Consider the following 7,099-nt stretch of genomic DNA (forward strand, 5'->3'; position numbering starts at 1 on the left):
TGCCCTTCAATGACACGATTGAAATGGTGAAATTACAGAGATGGAAAACGTGTTGGCAGGGTAAGGGAGGCAGAGGAGGAAGGTCCGGCTCTAAGGGAGTGGCATGGCCCAAGGGAATGGTGGGGGAAGTTCTGTGTCTGGACTGCAGAGAAGGTTACCCCAATCCACATGTAGGTGACATGTAACTAATGGTCACTGGCACACCAGGGTCAGTTTCCTGGTTTTGACATTGTGCTATCTTTATGTGAGCTATAACCAAGAGAGGAATCTGGGTAAAGGATGGGGGACCCCTCTGTGCTATCTGTGCAACTTCCTGTGAATTTGTAATTCTTTCAAAATGAAAAGCACAACTAGCTGGGGTGGGGGGTGGGGGCAGGAGGATGCAGGGGATGGGGAGGGTTCTGAGAGGCAGGCAGAGTCCTGGCTATTCTTGGGGTCTTTTGTGTTCTTTGGCATTTGTGATTGTATTTGTGTCTCCTTTTGAATTCCTGTAGCTGTGTGAATCTTACAGTTCTTTAATGATAACAGAAGATGCTGATGAGGGCAAAAACTACATGGAGCCAACCGAATTTGCTGACAGCGCTGATGTGGGAGAAAGATCTAAAGATGACTCCAAGAGTTTCAGCCTGAGCTTCTGAAAGAATGGAGTTGTAATTACCACCAAAGGCGTGGTTGGGGAAATCTATCAGAATTCAGTCTTAGCTGTGATAAATCCTGAAGCCTCTTTGACACCTTTGGAAGTCATTGGTTGAAAATGGTATTCTGAGCTTTACACCTGGATGAGATTCTCAGGGAGTGAGCAAAGATAGAGAAGAGAATCTGTGACTAAGATTGGGACACTCCAACATTTAGAGATTAGGGAGATAAAGGGAAAACCAGAAAAGAAAACAAGATGAAATGTTCAGACTGATGGAAGGAAAACCAAGTGAGGGGGCCATGACAGGAAGATGGATACGATCTGCCTGAAATGCTGAAATGTCAACAAGATGAAGATGGAGATCTGACCATGGCCGTGGCAGTATTGGAGGGCACTGGAGACCTGGGTAGAGTTTTGAAGGTGAAAAGTGACCGGAGTGGAATCTGAGACAACTGCAAGAATGAAACAGAAAACACTGCTCCTGGTGGCTCTTGGCACCACTTTATTATAAAGGGAAGGAGGAGGACCCGTGCAGAAACCTGGAGATGTTAGTTTTTGCTTTTTTATGATGAAAGGGAAAGATCACATTTTGTTCTGATGGAAAGGCTCCAGTATGGAAGGAAGATTTGGTGCTGCAGGAGAGAGGAGAGAATAACTGCAGTGGTGTCCTGGATGAGGAAAGAAGGGATGGGACCCAGGATATGGGTGAAGCACAGGTGTCTTTCAGAAGACGTATAAGGGTGTGATGTGGGTGCGTGGGGCTGGGCAGGGAGGTGCAAGCTTGTGGAGCTCTGTATGAGCAGATTCTATCTTTCCGGTTCTCTCTGGCTGCATTCTGTCTCTCCAGTGAAAGAGAAAGCAAGGTCTCAGTGGTTGAGGGTGAGAATGGGTAGGTGCGGCTGGGAGCTAGCTCCAGGAGAAAGGAGGATACGTGTTTCAGTATGGTCTGAGGGCAGTAGAAAGCACCCAGTGGAGTGGGTGATGGGGAGAGCGGATGTGTGGTTTTTCAGGGCACCTTCCTTCGTATGCAGTGTGCTGAAGCAATGGGACCTCTCTACCCTCAGATCGCCACAGCTGTCATTGCAAGAATTGTGCTTTCCTGTTGAGCCAATAGCTAGGCAATGCAGGCAACTGCTGTGACCTTGAGTCTCTTTTAACCCCCTGAATTGAGAGGTTATTTAGAAATTGTGAGTGTGGGGAGGCAAAAGGTGAGGGAAGGGACATCTAATGAGAAGAGGTGTGGAAATCAGAAGCAGAACAGTCGTTTGTTTCATCATTTAAAGAACTTCGAAAGGGTTTCAAGTCATCAGCATGCAAATAATGATAGTTTAAGTTAAATGGAATAGTTTGGATATTTGTGTTATATTCATCCAAACAGTATTTATTGAGACTCTAGTACTGGGCCGGCCACCATATGTCAGGGATGAACTCTAGAAGGTGAGGGAGAAAAACGCAAGATGTGTGGTAAGTGCCCACTCTAAAGGGAGGTGGGCGTGGCTCAGAAAGATGCTCAGCTAGGAAGGCTGGACTTGAGATTTACAGGGCGAGTGAGGGAAGAGCAGGTGATGTGCGGTTTTCAGGGAGAAAAATGGTGAGGGCAAAGGTGACAGGTAGAAGGGAAGAGAAGCTGGGTGAAGAAGGCTGAAGGTTGGGAGCACATCATTCTTGCAGTTTTACTGTAAGATTAAATACCTCATGCTGCTGACATCTTCCTTCCTGTCAGTTAACTCTCAAAAAATTTGAAGGGTTATGATGCATTGCAAGATGAAAATTTTGACTGTAAGCAAACAAAGTGACATTGCAAGAACCTTCACTTGGTTGGTATGGAAAGAGTTTGAAAACTGCATCTCCTCCCTCACCTTCCTCCCAGCTCTGGAGGGCATCTCCTTGATACTTTCTTGTCCCCTCGGCAGGTGGATAACTCACCATGACATAAACATGCTACTTGGAAGCAATTATAAGGAGAACAGGTAGCCATTTGTGTCATAGACGGCCAATGTAATGAACTGCCTCTGTGTCATACCTGGAAGTATGCAAAGTGCTCTAGATTATGATGACATTACCTTAACTTATATTGACCACCTACTGTGTGCCAAGTAGTATGCTGTTTTATTGACCACCTACTATGTGCTAAGTACTAACTTTTCATGTTATTTCACTGCATACTTAACAACCACCTTTTGAGACTGGCCTCATTGTTATCTCTATAACACAGAACCCTGTATTATAGCACTGGGGTGTTCTTGTTTCGCACACCTGAAGAATGAAGTACACAGAAAGAGAGGGTGAAAATTCAGTGTGAGATTTATTAGAAGCAAGCAAGGAAAACCCCACAGCATGGGAGGTGTCCCCGAGAGGGTACCTATCTTTGGAGGCTCTCTGTCTAGGGACCTTGTATAAATTTTGATGAGGAACTAAACTTTCATTAGAGAATCACTCTTGATTGTTCTCTTTTTTGGACTAAGTTTAAAGCACACGATTTTGATTTTTCATTCCAATAAAGGGATGGTTTAATGCCCTTGTCAACCCAAGTTCATCCTGTACTTGTTCCTTAAAACAAAAGCTTGCATTCAAAAAAACTAACTGAGGTTGACTAATGTTAGAGTAGTCAAGAAAACATCATTTCTCATGTGGCCTTGCCTTTCTGGGGCAATAACAGAATGTATAGGTTCCCAAGAGTGAGTGGGGCCTTCCAGTCAGGCAGCCAAAAATACACAAACAAAAAACAAACGGTTTTAATCTGGGATGGTGGGATCCCATTCTCCAAGGTTCTCATTTTTATCTGCCTATAGATAATTCATCTCTTGCCTCATCTCTGTTTTACAGATGAGGAGACTGAAACACAAAAATTACTCGAATTGTTTAGGTCATGCTATTTAGGGCTGTCCCAGGACTTGGATTCTGGCTAAGTGACCCACTACAAAGCAGGAATCAGATGTCCTATTTGTGGGTGAGGAAATTTCCTTTGTATTTTTTTTTCTACCATATTATGAGCCATTTCTGTAAATCATTATCCTCTCTTTGCAAAAGTCCTGCCAAAGAGGTCAATGGGTAAAAGAAATGACACATTTCCAAAGATCTGCTTTCCTCTTTCAAGTTCTTTCTGGCCACTTCTTTTTCCTGTTGTGCAATCAACCCAACTCTTGGTCTGATGAGACAAGTCTGAACCCTCTTTCTATGGCTGGTCTTTGTTGATGTTCTAGAGATGAGATTAGGCTGAGAGCCCACTGGGAAGCTTTGGGTTCTGCTTGGCACTTAGTGTACCCTGGATGCTGGGTAAATGCTAATTACTGGTGATGATAACAAGGCATATAAAACCAGCTGTTCATGTTTCATGCTGTTCAGCTTCCCTCTTAGGGGAGGGGCCAGAGCAGCATGAAGCAGACAGGGTGGCCACTTCCCTGTTTAATGCAGGGCTCCTTGGGTGCTGTCTGTAGCTGTCCATTACAATTTGAATAATCCATTGTACTAAGAATAGAGGAACTAATTGAATTTCTACAGGGCTCCTAGGAGCTGCAGTAACTCACTTTAGGATGATACAGTTACCTGCAATTGTCTTGCTAGAAAATGAAGAACAATTTGGCAACTGTGATCCCCTGCCCTGAATCTGTTGTTCCTATTTTGTTTTTAACTCTTCGGAGTAAAATTCCTCTCCCTGGGCCTCCCAGCTCTGGATAAAAGTGGTGCAGACTCTAAGGAAGTGAGTATCTTCTCTGCCCTTCCTCTTGTTTTGTTTCAGGTGTTCTCTGACTTTTCACCTAACTTGGGGTTGAAGGGACCCCATTTCACATGGTTTCTGAGCCTGGGATAAATCTTCTGATATCTGGATTTTCTCCCTGCTGTAATTTCTGTTATCAAAAGCAGCAGGAAAGGCTTTACTTCTGAAACTAAGGGTAAGCTTAGAGATGAAGTGAACACATTTCTTGGTAAGTGTAAATACACAATATTTAAAATGCTCAATTTTAAAATAAAATGATACCAATCTAGGACTGTCTGGCTGATCTCTAAATATTTCAGAGTATGCTCTTTGAATGTTTAAGAGGCACAGCCTAAAAATAAGTGAGAAGATAGAGTTTGCGATCACATGTATCATTGAGTTCAACTCTCTTCCTCAGGGCCAGGCTGAGGTGAGAGGCTTCTTTTATAATCCATGCAAGAGTTCAGATAAGGAGCACCCTACTTTCCATGTTCCTATGAGGAATTATGCTCTAGAGACAGAGGCCTGTCCCTGGGTTTAGGGGTAGTTAGGTGGTCTTTTGGGTATTGGTGTCCTCCACAGATATTTGGGTTGAAGCCATGGGAAGTGACAGGCATGGTGACCTAGAGAATGACAGATAACATGTGGAGCATTCTAGGTGAGTGGGTGGAGGTGAGGATCCAGGATTCTTGTAACCTGTGATTGATAATTTCATGTTCATTTGGGTAGACTACGGGGCCCAGTAGTTTGGTCAAACATAAATTTAAATGTTACAGTGAAGGTATTTTTTAGATGAGATTGACATTTGTATTGGTTTTCTGTTACTGTAACAAATACCTGAGATAAATCAGATTAAAAAGAGGAAAGTTTATTTTGGCTCACAGTTTTAGACATTTCAGTCTGTGATCCATCAGGCCTGTTGCTTTTGGAGCCTGTGGTGAGGCAGCACATCATGGAAGGAGCACATTTTGGAGCAAAGCACTCACCTTGGTACATGCAAAGAATATAGGGAGGGGCTGGATTCCCATGATCACTTTTGAGGGCAATAATCTAAGGCCTTCCGCTAGATTCCACCTTTTAAAGGTTCCACCACTTCCTAATAGTTACTGGATGGGGACCAAGCCTTCAATATATGGGCTTTTGAGGACATTCTAAATCTAAATTATAGCAACATTTACATCAGCAGAATTAGAGTAAAGCAGATTGTCCTCCATAATACTGATGGGCCTCATCCAATTTATTGAAGGCTGTCAGAGAAAAAGACTCAGGTCCCCCCAAAGAGAAAGGTATTCTGCCTTAGACTGCCTGTAGACTACTTCTGACTTTTCAACCTCAAAAAAAAAAAAAAATCAGAGGGAGATTTTCTAAAAAATAATGGTATTTATTTGGGACTAGCAGAGTATTCCAATGGAATAGCAGAGCAATATATATATATATATATATCTGCTGTAGTAAACTCTGGGAACATTCAAGGAAGTTGAGGAAAGAGGAAATATGAAAGACAAAAATGAAGAGTTTTACATCTGCTGTTTGGCAACAATTATCTGGACCAAAATAATGAATAACAAGAGTGGCATTAGTTCAAGGTTGAACAGACAACTGTCCTATAGAAGGACTTTCTGTAAAAGGTCATAGTGGCCTCTGTGCAAGGTTGAGCTTCTGGCAGAGTCTTTTGTGACAGCTACTCTCAGGCAGTCGTGTATAAGATCCCTTCCTTTATAACCTCCTGGTTTAATTTATTTTTTGCTAGTGTCGACACAATGACTCCATTTTGATTCTGACAATTTTCACATTTTTTTTCACAGACTCAAGATCGCAACATTGACTACTGCTACAATTTCCAACCTACCAGACTGTAAAATTTGGACCTAGAAACTCCCACAATTACATGAGTTAATTACTTAAAAACAAAACAAAACAAAACAAAACAAAACAAAACAAAACTTCTATCTATACACATTCTATTGCTTCGGTCTCTTTGGGAAGGCCTAACTAAAACTGGACTCTGTTGGGACTTTAGCATGTGTTCTTGGGGTCACTGGAGGGAACTTTGCCTGGAACCATGGGCAGCTATGTGGATTCTAAGTGTGGCTGCTTCTTTCAGGATGGCCTCAAGTCCCCAGTTTGCTCAGATTGTCCTGTGGTTTGGACATATAGGTCAGTGGGTTGTGGTAGCTCATTCATCTTTGGATTCCAGTACTCACAGGTGACAGGTTGGCTGCTCATATTTGCATTTAGATGCTAGACGGTTTAATGGTCCTTTGGTAAAACCATGTTGCCTTGAATTTTATTTGACCTACTCTGAACATGTCACAATGTCCTGGTATCTTTGCTTTCTGTCTCAAGGATTAGTGGCTCTCTCAACACAACAAAAGACTGTCTAGTAGGTATCAGGGAAGGTGTGGCAGGAAAAATAGCACAGATCAAGATCCAAAAGCTTCCCTTTTGAGAGATGGGGTGCTATTGGAAATTGTAAGTTAAAAAGTTATCAGTTAAAAGAGAAGGTGCAAGAAGAGGGATGAAAGTTGCAAGTCTCAAGGACTAAGCCAGAAAGGAAGCAAGAGAAGAGCTTCCATGAACCAGACAGGAGTGTGATGTCAGGCACCATAGTTCACAGCCTCAGGCGTCCATCACTTACCCCATGGGTCAGTCTGAGCACAACAGGGGTCTGGAGTTTACATACCTGAGACCAAATGCTTTTCATTTTCCTTTCAGCGATTGTTTTCCTCTTTACTTTTTACAACTTTTTGTTGGGTCAACTTGTT

At 42.8% G+C, this 7,099-nt stretch overlaps 1 long non-coding RNA gene across 1 annotated transcript in view; it reads left to right on the forward strand.

The window, feature by feature from the left end:
- The first annotated feature begins 4,116 nt into the window (after window positions 1-4,116).
- The window catches only part of LOC131424375 (uncharacterized), a 25,047-nt gene continuing 22,064 nt past the window's right edge, over window positions 4,117-7,099 (forward strand). The window contains exon 1 of the long non-coding RNA XR_009227251.1: window positions 4,117-4,337. This is a non-coding gene — a long non-coding RNA (uncharacterized LOC131424375). The remainder of the gene's footprint in view (window positions 4,338-7,099) is intronic.

This window comes from Marmota monax, unplaced genomic scaffold (genome assembly GCF_021218885.2).
Source record: "Marmota monax isolate L192 unplaced genomic scaffold, Marmota_monax_Labrador192_F-V1.1 WCK01_AAM20220418_F8-fsc00137, whole genome shotgun sequence".
Taxonomy (NCBI): Eukaryota; Metazoa; Chordata; class Mammalia; order Rodentia; family Sciuridae; genus Marmota; species Marmota monax.